Raw genomic sequence first — 17,454 nt, forward strand, 5'->3', positions numbered from 1 at the left:
TCCAGGTGGGATATTGGGTTGGCTCTAGTCTACCTTTCGATAGTCAATGAAGAGCCTTGTCTGGCTTGGGCATGAGCACAGCTGGTGCTCCAGCTACTGCTGCTAGGTTCTATTATTTGGCGCTCCAGCATTAAGTTAATCTCTTCCAGAACCTGGGCCAGCTTTTCTGGACCTGGAAGGTAGGGATGTTGCCTTAAGGGAGGGGCCTCTCCCACATCCACATCATGTAGAGCTAAAATGGTGCAGCCTCACTTGTCTCTGCAGATGCTTTTAAATGCAGTGAGCAGGTCTCCTCCCTGTTCTGCATTTAGTTGGGTGAATATGGCATCCAATTTCATTAAAATTTCTATGATGCTACTAGGGGCTTTGATGTGGGCCTCACCCACATCTCTCTCCAATTCATTCCACTGTTCCTCTTGTCCTCTAGGTCTATCATTATTGGACAGACCATTATCTACTTGTCCCCTCCTGGGCCATGATATTATCATCTTGAGAAGACGCAATCTTTGCTCTTTCCTGTGGTCTGGGGTGTCAGTTAGGTAGTTTACCTCCGAAGCTTCTTTGCTACTCTGTATGGCCCACTGAACTGGGCTTTTCGGGGTTCATCCAGTATTGGTAGGAGCAGCTTGAAGTCTCCTGGCTGAATGGTTCTGGCCCTGGCATGTTTGTCTCCTGCTTTTTTATAGCTGTTTTGAAGATTTTTAAGTGTTCTTGAACCACATCCCCAGCTTTCTTGTGTTGTTCACGGAAAGCTGTTGCGTAGACTAACATGGAGACTTGCTCTTTCTGTTCTAAAGATCTCTCCTTAATTTGTTTCAGAGGGCACCTCATTTAGTGTCCTTAAACTAATTCAAATGGAACAAAACCCATGAGCCCCTGCTAGCAAACAGAATAAAACTTAGTTCTTCATCTCAGTTATGGGGGTACTCATGGCATTATGCCCTGATCATTATTTTTAGGGTCTGGTGATACTGTTCCAGCGCCCCCTTGTGACTGCGGGTGATACACTAAAAACTTCAGCTGGGTCACGCCCAAGTTACTCATGACTTCCTGGGATATTTGGGACAGTATGAAATTTGACCCCTGGTCCAAATGGATCTCGGTGGGCAGTTTTTACCGGGTAAGGAATTCTGTTAATTATCCCATCACTATTTTGGCAGCTATGGTTCTCAGGGGAACAGCCTCAGGGAAGTAGGTAGCCACATCCATGATGGTAAGGATATACTGGTAGCCCCCATTTGTTTTGGGCAGGGGCCCCATACAGTCTGAATGGTTCCTCAAAGGTTGGCATGGGAATCATGGGTGTGGGTCTTATTGCGGGCTGGGGTTTTCCCACAACCAGGCAGGCATCGTAGGTTCTGCAAAGCCTTACAACATCTTTATGGAGGTGTGCCCAGTAAAAATGCTGGCTGACGCGCTTGGGTTTTTTGCATGCCAACATGCCTAGCCATTGGAATTTCTGGAGTTTGCCGTAATATTTCTCCATAGTACCTTGGCAGCATTATTACCTGGTGGATCACTGTCCACTCCTCATCTGCAGCTCTATGAGGGGAGGTTCTCCGCTTCCTCATCATTTTGAATGTATTAACATTCAGGAGTTGCCTCTGCCTCAGCTTCAGTTTGGATAGCCTGAGCTAATATTTTTAACAACGGGTTGGCTTGCTGAGCTGCAACAAAGGAAGACCTACTTATTACCTCCTCATGGCCCTCTAGGCTCACGATTAAGGTCTCAAATAACCAGACAGTAGAGTCATCAGTAACACTTCAACCTCCTCTGATAGAGTTTGTCTAGCCATAGACTGGCTTACCACATGGTTAGGGAAAATGCCAGGCACTTTCTCCTGCAGCTGCTCTGTCTCCCTGACCTCAGTCAGCCTATCTGAGACCACTGGAGATGCTATCAATTTTAATCCCACCAGGTCATTGCCATGGAGCAGGTCAACCTTGTCCACAGGTAAACTGGGGACGACATCCATGGTCAATGGTCCTGACATGAGGTTGCACTCCAGGTGCACCCAACATAAAAGGATGTACCCTCCTTCAATACCGTTTACCAACAGCTTGGCACTTACCGCACTTTCTGTTGGAAAAGTCATGTCTTTTTCCAGCAGTAGAGTTTGGCGGGCCCCTGTAACCACCAGTAGGCTTACTCGCCTCACTCTGGGAAAATGTGGCCACTCTTCCTTCAGAGACAAAGCATTTGTAACACAGGATTTTTCAAAACTCATCCGCACTCACGATAATGCATCTACAGGGATTTGCTGTTACTGCCAGAGCTCTGGCCTGGTCTGCTATGCTCTCTGTCTAACTCCCATATTCTACGCAGGATTTTTGTGCCCTAAAAAATCCCACGGGGTTTTCCTGTAACCTCCAGCAATCAGCACGGAGGTGTCCTGCCTTGTGGCAGTTAAAACTCACAGGCTTCTTGGCTTCACCCCTCTACTCAGCACCATTCTTGCTGGCCTGAGGAGGGGCTCCTCTGTTTCCAGCTGTCGTTCTCTTCATGGGTGTTCGGCTTTCTATCACTCTCCCACCTTCCAAGCTTCTCAGTTGGTTGAGAGTGACTAGGGAAAGGTTTCACTTGGGATGAGGGTTTGTGAACAAGCTCTTAATCATCAACCAGAGTTGTTGACTGCCTGGCCCCTGTTGCTCTCTGTTCCTCGGTGTGAATTGTTATTGGGAAGGGTATGAAATTTTTCAACTCGTCAAGAAGAATTATTTCATGAAGGTTTTTGTAGGTGGCCTCAATTTTAAGTGTTTGTACCCACTGGCCTAAAGCAAACTGCTTAAGCCGTTCAAATTCCAGGTACCTCTGGTTGGGCCATTTCCTGAGACTGTGGAATTTCTAATGGTATCCCTCTGGCACTTACTGGTACACACTTAAAATAGCCCTTTTTGCTGCCTCAGAGTTTGTTATACTTTCTTCAGACAAGAGGGTGTAAATCTTGTGGGCTTTTCCTGTAAGCTTACTCTGCAATAGCAGGGACCAGTGTTGGGCTGGCCACTTTAACTGCCGTGCTAACTTTTCAAAAGAAATAAAGAAGGTGTCCTCCTCTTCTGCATCAAAGATAGGGGTTAAATTGGCAGACTTAAATACATCAGCCCTTCCATCTGAGCTAGGGGTAGTTCCCTCACCACGGCTGTCTTCATTGGGTGCAGTGGAATCCTTCCTTCTCAGCTCAAGCTAATTTAATTTAAACTCCCTTCCCTTTTCGCTTTCCCTTTCCTGGAATTCTCTCTCCTCCTTCCATTCCTGCCTCTCTATCTGTTTTTCTGGTTCTCAAATTCCGATTCCAATTTCGGCTGAGCCAATCTTAATTTCTCTGTTGCTAATTTATCTGTTTCAGTGTCCTCATTTTACACCTCTAGATGTCTCGCCACCAGTTTTAAAATTTCCATTTTTCTGGCTTTCAGTCAGAACTCTACCTCCAAGTACCTAGCTACATCTTTAAAGCCCTCCAAGGACAATGCTCTTAACTGCTCACCAGTTACCTTATCCTGTTCTATGAAAGCATTGACATTGAATATGAACATTTTAGCATTTTAGTGTTACAGACCCAAAAAAACCTTTTGCAGTTTTTTAAGTTGCTTTTGAAGGAACAATTTACTTTCCCCACTCCAACTCTTTTGTCAGTCCGTGGGAACGGTTCACGGCGAGGCCCCAATTATGTTATGACCAGGTGAGAAGGGGTGAACCGGCTCCCCTATATTCAACCACCTCAGTTGGTCACAACAAAGGTTTAGGTTTCTTTTTTACAAGGATATGCCTTTACCAAATCAGTACATATTTACCTATTTAGGCTGCGAGTAATAAGGAGCCAATCAGAAAAGATTATCTTCAGTCAAAAAAGAGCGAATTTGTTAACCACTAAACCTGAGGAAAATAATAAAAACATGCAATGATTCGCTCCCCCCACCTCCACCCCAACAATCCCCACACACCCCGCCCCCCCCAACCTCCCCCAACCTCTCCCAACAGCCCTCAGCTTGCTTCCTTTGGTGGCTTGCAGCCTTGCCTTGAAATACTTCACCCATTGTGTATTTCCAACAGGTTTTGGATGGGCCTGTCTATGGCAGCCATTGTTTCACTATCTAGTACTTTTCATTTTTAATGTCTCTTCCTTAGACAGTTATGAGTTCTGATGGGTGTCTGGATTCTAGGAAATGTCTCTCTCTTCACATTCCCCCCCAAGGTGATTTGTTGGCTTCTCACCTTCATCTTGGAATGTGACCATGCATTTTTGAGCAACTTGCTCTGTCTCGGTTCAAATTGAAAAAGTTCCAGTCAGTTGATAGTTGAACAATCATATTTTCAAAAATAAAGGGACATAGCTCCGTAAGAATGACCATTGGAACATCCTTGTAGTATACAAGTCTGGCATATATAAGGTTAATGTGGGACTGAGCACAGAACTACCCACACAGTCATGTAAGGCAGCACATGACCCACACCCAAGGTCAGTGTGGTGTTGGACAAAGCCGCATGCAGACCTAAACGTGAAGACAGCTCCAAGCTTGTACCCTTTACTTTATATTTGTAAATAGTTCTAGTAGTTAATAAAGATTTATAGTTCGCCGCTTAACACTACGAAGACGTCGTCAAACCTACCGAGATGTAACCAATACTCTACAGCAATAGTTACCCAAATCTTGCCAAATATTGTGCTGTGCACTGTTAGACATTTTCCTGCACTATTCTGCACTTGATTATTTTGCTCTGTAAGTTGCTGGAAGTGTGAGATGATAACAGTGTCAATGGTGTATGAAAGATTTGACTAAATAATGGGACTAACAGTCTATCTTTTTAACTACTGAGATTTCAGCATTGGTGATCCAGGACAAAGCAGCTGCTTGATTGGCATCCCATCCACAAACATCCACTCCATCCACCATTGATGCACAGTGGCAGCTGTGTGTACCATCTACAAGGTGCACTGCAGTAACTCACCAAGCCTCCTTAGACAGCACCTTCCAAACCTATGACCACTACCAGCTAGAAGGGAGCAGACACATGGGAACACCACCACCTGGAAGTACCCCTCTAAGCCACCCACCACCCTGACTTGGAAATATATCGCTGTTCCTTCATTGTCGCTGAGTCAAAGTACTGGAACTCCCTCCCTAGCAGCACTATAGGTATACCTGCACCACATGGACTGCAGCAGTTCAAGAAGACAGCTCACCACCACCTTCTCCTGGGCAATTAGGGATAGCCAATAAATGCTGGCCTAACCAGCGACACTTGCATCCCATGCACAATAAAATAAACAGGAATGACTGAGAAGCAGGTGAATTAGAGTTACAGTCAAATCAGACACAGAAAGAGAAACAAAGAGAGGGAAAGATTCATTGGATTAACAAAGATTTTTAAAAAGCCAGAAAGGATATATAAGTATTTTTTTTAAAGTGAAGGCTACATTTTTTTAAATCGCTGAGAAGAATTTACTATATGCAGGAAAGAGACTTATTAGTTCAAACTGTTTCTTTTCTGTTCCAGAGAGGCTGATCAGCATTGCATTAACATTTATCACATTGTTGAAAGGGTAGTTATGCTTTGAAGTGCCAGTTCTAAATTTATGTGACAAGTTTAATTTAAGTTTGAGCAAATTCAGTGATTTATTTTAAAAGTTGGGGAAGTTAAGTTAGATCTTCCACTTATGTGAGGCAAACAGTAGAGCAGCTTAAATCAACCAGCAAATTATAGCAAAACTCACCCCATATCTTTTCTTCAAGTGAACTTGCTGGTCCATTTGCACATTGATAATTGCTTTCATTGCAAACTCACTCTAATTTCACCAGAAGGCTTTGGGCCAATGTGTTTGCCAGCTATTAATCTGCAAATTAAACTGTTGTGAATTAGGACTATTAATAACACTTGTTATTTTCTTCCCAAGCATACACAAACACTTCAAACCTGAATCCCACCACGCTTGCTCTGCTATGCATGCAGAAGTAGCTAGATTAGTAAAATGCATTCATTAAATCCAAGAAAGAGACTGGAGCAATAGTTTCCTTTGAAATATGTTATGAATGTCATGCATGCGCAGTTTAGGAATAACTGAGCTGTTACCTATTTAAGTTCAGATATAAAGGTTGTAAAGGCATTGTGTAGTGAAGAGGATTGTCATGAAAAACAAGATTCAAAATATCTCAAATATAATTTTAATTATTTCAAATTGTTACCAGAGTGTAAATCTTGATGGACGATAATGCATTTTCAAGATATCACTTAGTTTTACAAGAGCATGAAAACGATAGTAAAAAAAAAGTCTCTGAGATTCTTTCCTCCTCTCCTTTCTGACACCTTGATAAGGCAATTACAGCATAGTTACTTTAACAAGTGGCATTACAGGAAATTATTGTCATTCTCTTGTTAAAATAACACATAATCATCCGCAAGTGAATTTCAGAATTGCCAATCAGCATCTCATTAACTACAGTAGATTCAGAAAGAAATCTGCAATCTGCGGGTGATAAATGACAGCCAAATTACTGCAAAAAAAAAATAAGTTTTATAGGAAATCAACAAGAGCAAACCTAATTTCACCCCACACTACAAAAGGAGGAGTGAGCATTGCACTCTGAAGCCTGGATATAGAATTGCAATATTTTATTCCCATTCACCTTCATGGCATTGAAACTCTAAATCCAGTGTACTATTCCTGATTGCCCTGCCTTATAAGGATTCCAGATTCAATTATCAACCTGATCTAAATGTATTTCTTAGTGAATGCAATGATATACATTTGTGAAAATTCAGTTGGATTCAGATTAGGTCATATGTTAAGTCTTTAACAATTACTTGTTAACAATTAGCATACTACAATGGGATCAAAAAAGTCTAGGTTATTTACTTGCATCTTTGAGTGTAAAGCAAGTAGTGTGATATGGGGCAACAGACTGTATGAAATGCTAAGACTTGTGATTCAATTTGTTGCCTGAATATTTCAAATTTGTTCAGTCATTATCAGAGACGGTGAAAATGTTGGTTTCTGAGATATCTGGGCAAAAAATAATTTCCACTTTGTGCAGTCATTGTTTGAACTGGTAAACATTGGTGGCCTCCCAACAGATACCAGGGGTTAGTGGGGATGGTGGGTTGTGGGGGGGTGGGAGGGTGAAGGGTGTTGTGGTGGGACCTCCTTTAGGGCCCATGGAGGGACCTCCTGGTAACAATGGCCATTCCTACAGCCATAGCACTAGCTATGGAACAAGATCACCCTGATCACCGAGGCCTGCTTGTTTAGGGCTGACAAAGTTAAAGAGAAAAGTTACCTTGACCTTGAGGGCACCGCGGCTTTGAGGCGTCCTTCATGTTGCAGCCTCAGGAGTGGCCTACTCTAGCATTAGCCCTGCAAGGCTTTTGGCCCTCTGATAGGGCAGGCAGCTCTGCACATTCATTCTTTTCAGATAGCAATCCAATTCCCTTTTGAATCCCTCAATCAAACCTGCCTCCACCACCCTCTCGAGAAGTTAATTCCAGACTCCAACAACCCTCTGGGTAAAAAAATATTTTCCTCACACCACATTTACTGCTTTTACCAATTACTTTGAATCTATGCCCTCTCGTGCTTGATGCTATCTTGAGTGGGAACAGTTTCTCACCATTTACCCTGTCCATACCCCTAAGGATCTTGAACACCTCTATCACGTCTCCTCTCAGCCCTCTTTTCTCCAAGGAAAACTGTGGCAATTATAGTTTTGGGAACTGTTGGACTGTAGCTTTAAGAATAATGCAGTGATGTAAGATCATGGGCAGAATTTTACCGTCGGTGAGCAGGGGGCGGGGCCTGCTCACTGACGCATAAAATGATGCGGGATGTCGTCAGGCGGAACTCCTAACGTCATCCCGCCCCATTTAAATTTTCAGGAAGACAGGGGGCGCAGCAAAATCAGTTGCGGGCCCGCCGACCTGTCAATGGCCAATTGAGGCCATTGACAGGATCTTTAAAACAATTAAAGGACCTGCCCGTCCAACCTTAAGGTTGGTGGGTCAGCCAGGAGCCCAGGCGGCAACTAGAAAAAACATGAAACCTCATCCACCGGCGGGATGAGGTTTCATGTAGGGTTTTAAAAATCGTAATAAAGTTGTTCTGTAAATTATGAACGTGTCCCAACTCATGTGACATTGTCACATGAGGGGACATGTAAGGGATTTATCTTTTCTCTATTTTTAATATTTTTAAAAGTCAAGCGATCTCCCTGAGGCTGCACTTAGCCTCAGAAAGATGAATGCACTCTTTCGTGCGCATGTGCAAAAGAGCGCACTTTCGATTTTAGGGATTCCCCCTGCCCGCACAGGGAGCGCATAACTTAATTGGCCCGCCAACATAAAATGGCAGTGAGGCCCCGATCGCTGATGGCGATCGGTTCCGTGATCGCCCGTGATTGTGTCAGGCCCTCCCGCCCGACAAATAGAAAATTCTGCCCCATATGTTCTGTGCAAACCAATGTGTAAGCTGTGCGGGGGAACCTCTATAAGGAGAGTGCTTCTTAGTTATGGAGTTAGATGAACATGTGTAGTTGCCACTGCTGTCTTGTAAATAAAACCAAATGTTTCCACTAAGAAAAGTTGTCTGAAGATCAGCTCTATAACAAAATCAGTCCCAACTTCTCCATTCTATCTTCATAGCTACAGTTCTTTATCCCTGGAATCACTCTTGTGAATCTACTCTGTACTCCCTCCAATGCCTTCACATCCTTCCTGAAGTATGGCACCCAGAACTGGACGCAGTACTCCAGATGATGCCTTATTAGTGTCTTGTACAAGTTCAACATGCCCTCCTTACTCTTGTACTCAATGCCCCAATTAATAACACCAAAGATATTAAATGCTTTATTAACTAGTCTCTCAACATGCCCTGCCATATTCAATAAATTATATACATATTTATTGAGGTCCCTCTGTTCCTGCAACACTTTCAGAGTTTTGCCTTTATTTTATACTGTCACTCCAAATTCTTCTTGCCAAAATGAATTCACCTCACACTTCTTTGCATTGAGCTTCATCTGCCACTTATCTGCCCAACCCACCAACATGTCTATGTACTTTTGAAGTTCAAGACTACTTCATCACCGTTGACATTGTTTCCAATCTTTGTATCATCTGCAAATTTTGAAATCATGCCCTGTACACCACAGTCTAGGTCATGAATATATGTCAAGAAGAGCAAGGGTCCCAACACTGACCCCTGGGCAACTTCACTACAAACTTTCCTCCAATCTGAAAAACAACCATTGATCACTACTCTGTTTCCTATTACTCAGCCAATTTCTTATCCAAGTGCCTACTTTCCCTTGTATTCCGTTAGCTAGAATTATGCTCACAAGTCTGTTGTGTGACACTGTATCAAATAGCTTTTGAAAATCCATATACACCACATCAACAGTGTTGGCCTTAGCAACCTTCTCTGTTATCTCCTCAAAAAACTCCAGCAAGTTAGTTAAACATGATTTTTCCTTAATGAATCCATGCTGGCTTTCCTTACTTATCTCGCACTTGTTCGAGTGACTATTAATTTTGTCCCAAACTATAGGAACTGAGAGCATCCTGGCTAAGTTTGCAGATGAAATAAAGTTAGGTGGAGGGACAGGTAGTATTGAGGAGGCGGGGAGGCTGTTGAAGGATTTGGACAGGTTAGGAGAATGAGCAAAGAAGTGGCAGATGGAATACAACATGGGGTCATGCACTTTGGTAGGAAGAATAGAGGCATAGACTATTTTCTAAATGGGGAGAGAATTCAGAAATCTGGAGTGCAAAGGGACTTGGGAGTCCTAGTCCAGGATTCTCTTAAGGTTAACTTGCAGGTTGAGTTGGTAGTTAGGAAGGCAAATGCAATGTTGGCATTTATTTTGAAAGGATTAGAATATAAAAGCAGGGATGTGCTGCTGAGGCTTTATACGGCTCTGGTCAGACCACATTTAGAATATTGTGAGCAATTTTGGGCCCCGTAACTCAGGAAGGATGTGCTGGCCCTGGAGACGGTTCACAGGAGGTTCGCCAGAATGATCCCAGGAATGAAAGGCTTAACATATGAGGAACGTTTGAGGGCTCTGAGTCTATACTCAATGGAGTTTAGAAGGATGAGGGGGGATCTGATTGAAACTTACAGAATACTGAAAGGCCTGGTTAGAGTGGATGTGGGGAAGATGTTTCCATTAGTAGGAGAGACAAGGACCCGAGGGCACAGCCTCAGAGTAAAGAGAAGATCTTTTAGAATAGAGATGAGGAGAAACTTCTTTAGCCAGAGAGTGGTGAATCTATGGAATTCATTACCACAGAAGGCTGTGGAGGCCAGGTCATTGAGTGTATTTAAGACCGAGATAGATAGGTTCTTGATTGGTAAGGGGATCAAAGGTTATGGGGCGAAGGCGGGAGAATGCGGTTGAGAAAATTATCATTGAATGGTGGAGCAGACTCGATGGGCCGATTGGCCTAATTTCTGCTCCAATGTCTTATGGTCTTATAGTATCCATAAGTTTTTCTACCACTGAAGTCAAACTGACTGGTCTGTAGTTGCGAACTTCATCCTGGTGCCCCTTTTTGAACAAGGGTATAACATCTGCAATTATCCAGTTCTCTGGCACCACCCCTGTGTCTAGGAAAAACTGGAAGATTATCACTAATGCCTGTGCAATTTACAATCTCATTTCCCCATGTGCCCTTGGATGCTTCTCATCAGGTCCTGGTACTTATCTAATTTAAGTAAAGATAGCCTTTCTAACAGCTCCTCCTTCTCAATTGTAAATCCTTCTCTTTTCTTCTCTGCCGATGCTGCCAGACCTGCTGAGTTTTTCCAGGTAATTCTGTTTTTGTTTTGTAAATCCTTCTAATGTACAAGTTACCTCCTCTCTCACCTCAATGTTTTTCGACTATTTTTTTGTTTTTGGTATGTGGGTGTCACTGGCTAGGTCAGCATTTATTGCCCATTCCTAATTGCTCTTGTTCAGGGGGCATTTAAGAGTTAACCACATTGCTGTGGGTCTGGAGTTACCTGTAGGCCAGACCAGGTAAGGACGGCAGATTTCCTTGCCTAAAGGGGAACCAAATGGGCTTTTATGACAATCGACAATGGTTTCATGGTCATCATCAGTCTTTTAATTCCAAGTTTTTTTTTTAATTGAAAATTTTTTTATTGGGATTTGAACCCAATTCCCTAGAGAATTATCTTGGGTCTCTGAAATACCAGTACAATGACTATGCCACCGCCTCCCTCCACCTGGGTAATATCTTATTCCTTTGTAAAGACAGACGCAAGGTACTTGTTTAATACCTCCACTATTTCTCCAGCCTCCACGTGCAAGTCCCATTTTTTATCTCTAATCAGCCCTACTCTTTATTTTACCACCCTTTTATTATTTATATTCTTATAGAAGAGCTTGGGATTCCCTTTTATGTTCACTGCCAGCCTCTTTTAATGATCTCTCCTTGCTATTCTAATTAGGTTTTTCACTTCCCCCTCCCCCAGTCCTTCTATATTCAGCCTGACTCTCCATCCTATTTTCTGCCTGACATCTGTCATATGCATGCTTTTTACTTTTCATCTTCACTTCTATCTCTCGTCATTCGGGGCGATCTGGATTTATTTGTCCTATCTTTCCCCTTCAAGGGAATACACTTTGACATTGCCTGCAATACATTTTCTTTGAAGATGGCCCATTGTTCAACCACAGTCTTTTCTGCCAACATTTGATTCCAATTCACTCGACTCAGACACATTCTCATCCCATCCCATTGCCGTTCTAGTTTCTACCCCTATAGATCTGAAGAAGGGTCACATGGACTCGAAATGTTAACTTGGTTTTTCTCTCTCCATAGATGCTGTCAGACTTTGAGTTTTTCGAGCGTTTTCTGTTTTTGTCTCATCCCATCGAAGTTGGCTTTCCCCAATTTATTATCCCTGTTCTGGATTGTTCCTTGTTCCCTACCATGGTCAACCATGATACAATGGTCACTATCTCCTAAATGCTCTCCCACTGATATTTGATCCACTTGGGCCAACTCATTCCCCAGAATCAGTTCCAACAGTGCCTGCCCTCTCATTGGACCAGAAGCATACTGCTGTAGATAATTATCTTGAACACATTCCAGGAACTCTCACCCCTCTTGTCCTTCCTGGACTATAGGACTATTCCTAGGCTAGTCTATCTGGATAATTGAATTCCACCATTATAATTAGTCTATAATTCTTGTACCTCTTTGTCATTTCTTTGCAAATGTGTTTCTGTACGTCCCTTCCACAGGTTGGTGGTCTATATACTACATTGATTAATATTATTGCATCTTTCCCTTCCTTACTGCTAGCCCTAGAGAGATTCTGTCCTTGACCCCTCTGGAACATCCTCTATCTCCAGTACTGCAATGACATTTTCAATCAACACTTCCACCCCCACCACCCCCACCACCACTTTTCTTATTTTCCAGTCTCTCTGAAGCACTTTGTACCCAGGAATATTTAACGCCTAGTCCTGCCCTTCTTTAAGCTGGGTCTCTGTTATAGCAATAATATCATAATTCCATTTGTCAATCTGTACCTATAGTTCACCAATCTTATTAATTACACTCCATGCATTTACATACATGCCCATTAACCCTGGTTTAGGCTTTTTTACTTTCCCCCTTACTCTGACCCCATCTAATGACTCACTATTGTCTTTCTAATTCTATCACACTGTCCAAGTATTCTATTTCTCTTGATACTACTCTCTGATATATCCTCATTATCAGTTGATACTTCTCTACTGCCAGTTTTATTCCTCTTCACTCTGAATTTCCCCTCAGATTCCCATCCCACTGCCGTTCTAGTTTCTACTGCCCCAAAAGCACAATCAAACCTCCCAGCGAGGACATTAGTCCCAGTCCTGTTAAAGTGTAACCCATCCTTCTTGTACAGGTCCCATATATCCCTGAACCATATACCCAATGCTGCAGAAATCTAAAGCCCTCCCTCCTACTCTATTTTTCCAGCTTCATGTTGAACTGCTCAATCTTCCTAATCTTATGTTCACTAGCATGTGGCATTAGGAGTAATCCTGAGTTTACTGCTCTTGAGGTCCTGCTTTTTAATTCCCTTCCTCACTCCCTAAAATCTGCTTTCAGGATCTCATCCCTTTTCCTACCTATGTCATTAGTCCCAGTGTGGACCATGACCTCTGGCTGTTCACCCTCCACCAAAAGAATGTCCTGCAGCCGTTCTGTGACATCCTTGACCCTGCCACCAGGGAGGCAACATACCATCCTGGAGTCACGTCTACGGCCACAAAAATGCCTGTCTACCCCTCTAACTATGAAATCCTCTACCACTTTAGCTCTTCTCTCTTCCTCCTCTCCTTCTGTGTAGCTGAGCCACCCATGGTGTCATGAACTTGGCTCTTGCTACAGTGTTCTGAGGAATCATCTCACTCACCAGCATCCAAAACGGAAAAGCGGTTAGAGATTGAGGTAGCCCCGGGGGATTCATGCATTATCTGCCTGTTTCACTTAGATACTCTGATGGCCAACCATTCCTTCTCTGACTGCGTACTTCTTAGCTGTGGTGTGACCACCACTCTAAATGTGTTATCCATGTATTCTTCAGCCTTGCAGATTTCTCACAATAACTCCAGCCATCACTCGAGTTCCACAACCCAGAGCCCAATTTCTGCAGCTGGAGACATTGCCTACAGATGTAATCATCAAGGGCACTTTGTGCCTGCACGACTTCCCACATCCTGTAGGTTGCACATTCCAAATGGCCGAGCTGCACTGACATACCTTAAACTTTATAAAAAGTGTTTACTGCAGTATAGTATAATATAATTGCTCAGGTGTCACTCACTAATCTTCTCCGCAGTGCTACATCCAGAAAGACCTGTACTTACCAACCAATCAACTTATGGGACTCCTGTGATGTCACTTTTAGATTTTTATTGTAAACTCCCGGCTCTCTCTCCACTGCTTTATGTGATCTCTCTCTCTCTCTCTCTCTCTGAACTCCCACTGCTTCATGGGCTCTCTCTCTCTCTCTGAACACCTGCTGCTTTATAGGCCCACTGTCTCTTAATTGGCCATTATTGATAAAATGCCACCCCAGGGAGGCCACCACCTTCCAGAGCTGGTTTGGGTCTGCTTTTGGTCTCAGCAGCAGGATTTCTTAGCTACTGCTAAAATTCAGTCCATTAATTCAATTTCTCTCTGCACAGATGCTGCCTGGCCTGCTGAGTGTTTGCAGCACTTTATATATTATTTACTACACATTAACAAGAGATGGGTAAGCAAGTTGGAATATCAACCTCTGTTTACACATTGCTAAGAATGGGTTTTCCATTTATATTACAAGTACAAAGCTCAGCTCTAATTTTAAGATTTATAATCAACAAACAAGCACCCTCTCCAAAGTGGGAAGAATGCCATTATCTTGCTAAAATTACATTCGTTGCTATGATCTACATTGGCCAAACAATTTCTGTACATTTTTACATCTGTCGATTTGCAAGTTTGTCTTGAAAAGCACATTCATCAAATTAGTGTCTTGGGGCACAGAATCTCTAGTTTCCACGAAATAAATCAGCCTCTTGCTTGGTGTTAAGCCAGATGCAAAGTGGTTATCATTAAACACGTGTTCCATTGCTGTGTTTTGCCTTGCAGAATTTAGAAAATTAGTGAATCATTTTGTTGCAGACTTTTACAAGCTGATTGCTTTAGTGCCTCAAATGGAGTGAATAGTCATTTCTAGAATGCTACAGTGTACAAATTTTGGTATCAATGCCGTTTCCGAAAATCGTCAGTTTTTGGACAAGGAATAATATACCTGTCTCAGATTCTTTACATCAGGCTACATTAAGTATATACTAAAGATGAAAGGGTTTCCCCTGGTGTTATTCACAGGTGGTTCAAGAACTGAAATTTCAGATCCTTGATATATTCTTTCCCCCTGAGTGAATTAATTAAGTTGCTATGAACAATCTGTACCCAGTTCCTTCTGTTATATTGGAATGATTGGATTCCCCTCTAAATATCATAATAAACAATGTAAATAAAATCTACATATAAAGGGAAGTGCTTTACACTTTACAGGAAGATTGACACCAAACAAAGAAAGGACATTAGGACCATTTAAGCCTAAAGTTTGTCAAAGAAATAGGTTTTAAGGGGTGTCGTAAAAAGGGAGAGAGGGGTGGAGAGGCAAAGAGATCTGGGGAGGACATTCCAGAGCTTTGGACTTAGGCATTGAAGACTCAGCCTTCAATGGAGGAGGAAAGGAAATGGCTAACATGAAAGGCAGAATTGCAGAAGCGTGCAGTTTGAAGAGGGATATTGATCTGGAGGAGGTTACAGAGATAGGGAGCTGACAGGCCATGGAGGGGCTTGAACATGAGATGTAAATGTCAAAATCGAGGCTTAGTTGGATCAAGAGCCAACGTAGGTCAGCGAGCATTCAGGTGACTCACAATGCATTCAGGTAAGGAGTGCTAAGCAAGTAGAACACTGGGATCAAAGTATTAAAATTAATTTTAAAATAGTTTTCACTAGTCCAGTATCAGACATATCAGAAGTACCTTTACTGCACGTGAAAACTGCACTTGAACAAAAAGAGTGACCACCACTTTCTTGAGTTCGTTTAGAGATGGACCTTGAATACTAGCTTTGTTAGAGAAAGCAATAGCCCAAAGATGAATTTTTGAAAATTTTGTAAGAGTTTAATGATACTTGAAGCTGCAGAAATGGCTCGCAGAGCCAAATTTAGGCTATGAAATATTTAAAATATACAATATAAATTAAATAAAACGTTCAAATTTAACTAAAGTTCAGCAGAAACCTGAATAAAATTCAAGAGTTAAGCCCATTGATCTGCAAGCTCCTGACGATTATAGAAAATAATATTTTAATATATATTTGAGGGGAAAGCAGTGGCATTGTGGTAATGTCATCAGTCTAGTAATCCTGAGGCCCAAGCTATTGCTCTGGGGACATGGGTTCAAATCCCACTCAGGCACTTGTCAAAACTAAATTCAGTTAATAACTCTGGAATTTAAAAAAAGCTTGCCTCAGTAATAATGACCATGAAACTATTGCTATTATTGTAAAAGCCCATTGGTTCACTAATGCTCTTTAGGGAAGGAAATCTGCCATCCTTCTCTGGTCTGGTCTACATGTGCCTCTGGATCCACAGCAATGTGGTTTTCTTTTAAATGCCCACTTAAATGGCCTGGCGAGCCGCTCAGTTGTAACAAACCACTATGAAGCTAATTAAAAGGAATGAAACTGGATGGATCTCCTGGCTTCAGCCTAGGCACCGGGAAAGACAATGGCAAACTCATCTCTGTTGACCCTGTAATGTACTCTTTACAAACATCTACAGGCTCATGCCAAAATTGGAAGAGCTGTCTCATAGACTAGTCAAGTAACAACCTGACATAGTCATGCTCACGGAATCATACCTTACGGATCATGACCCAGAAACAACCATGGTTTGTCCTGCCCACCGGAAGGAAGAGGTGACAGCACAGTGGTATACAGTCGGGAGGGAGTTGACCTGGGGGTCCTCAACATTGACTCTGGACCACATGTAGTCTCATGGCATCAGGTCAAACATGGGTAAGGATAGGTCCAGATGGTTAGCAACTATTCCCCTCCCTCAGCTGATTAATCAGTACTCATTCATGTTGAGTACCATTTGGTGGAAGCACTGAGGGTAGCTAGGGCACAGAATGTACTCTGGATGGGGAACTTCAATGTCCATCACCAAGAGTGGCTCGATAGCACCACTATTGACAGAGCTGGCTGAGTCCGACAGGTGGTGAGAGAACCAGCAAAAGGGAAAAGCCTACTTGACCTCTTCCTCAAAAATATACCAGCTGCAGATGCATCTGTCCATGACAGTATTGGTAGGAGTGGCCACCACACAGTCCTTGTGGAGACAAAGTCCTGTCTTCACACTGGGGACGTTTCCAAACACTTTGACTTTGAAACAGTCCCTGAAAATGGCAAAATTATAAGGTTCAGGCCGCCATTTTGACATTCCTTTGGCATCTTGTGTATCCCCTTAATATGCAAGTGTTTGGAAAGGGCTAGGATATGACCCTCAGCATAATGTAGACTAAAAAACTGACCTTGAGCAGGGTGGTGAACAGGGGAGGAAGTAACCACCCTGACATTTTGGGTACCTGTCCTGCATCCATTGGTCAGAAAGGATTGAATAGATTATTGACACCGGGTAATCTACCAGTCCCCAGAGAAAGGGTACATTAACAAATGCACCAGCAGGGCTGGTGAGGTGGCAGTGCTCATCAGGCAACCTCCTTCTTCAGGTGGAAAAGGAGGAGGAAGAAGACCGAGGGAAGAGTTCCCTAACACTTTGACGAGAGAGCAGAATGCTGCTATCACAGGCTACTGAGATCAACACATTCCGTGTCAACTGTCCATTTGTCCTCTGGGATCAGTAAACCATTCTCAACTGTCACGGGTCATATATT

This window comes from Carcharodon carcharias, chromosome 3 (genome assembly GCF_017639515.1).
Source record: "Carcharodon carcharias isolate sCarCar2 chromosome 3, sCarCar2.pri, whole genome shotgun sequence".
Lineage (NCBI taxonomy): Eukaryota > Metazoa > Chordata > Chondrichthyes > Lamniformes > Lamnidae > Carcharodon > Carcharodon carcharias.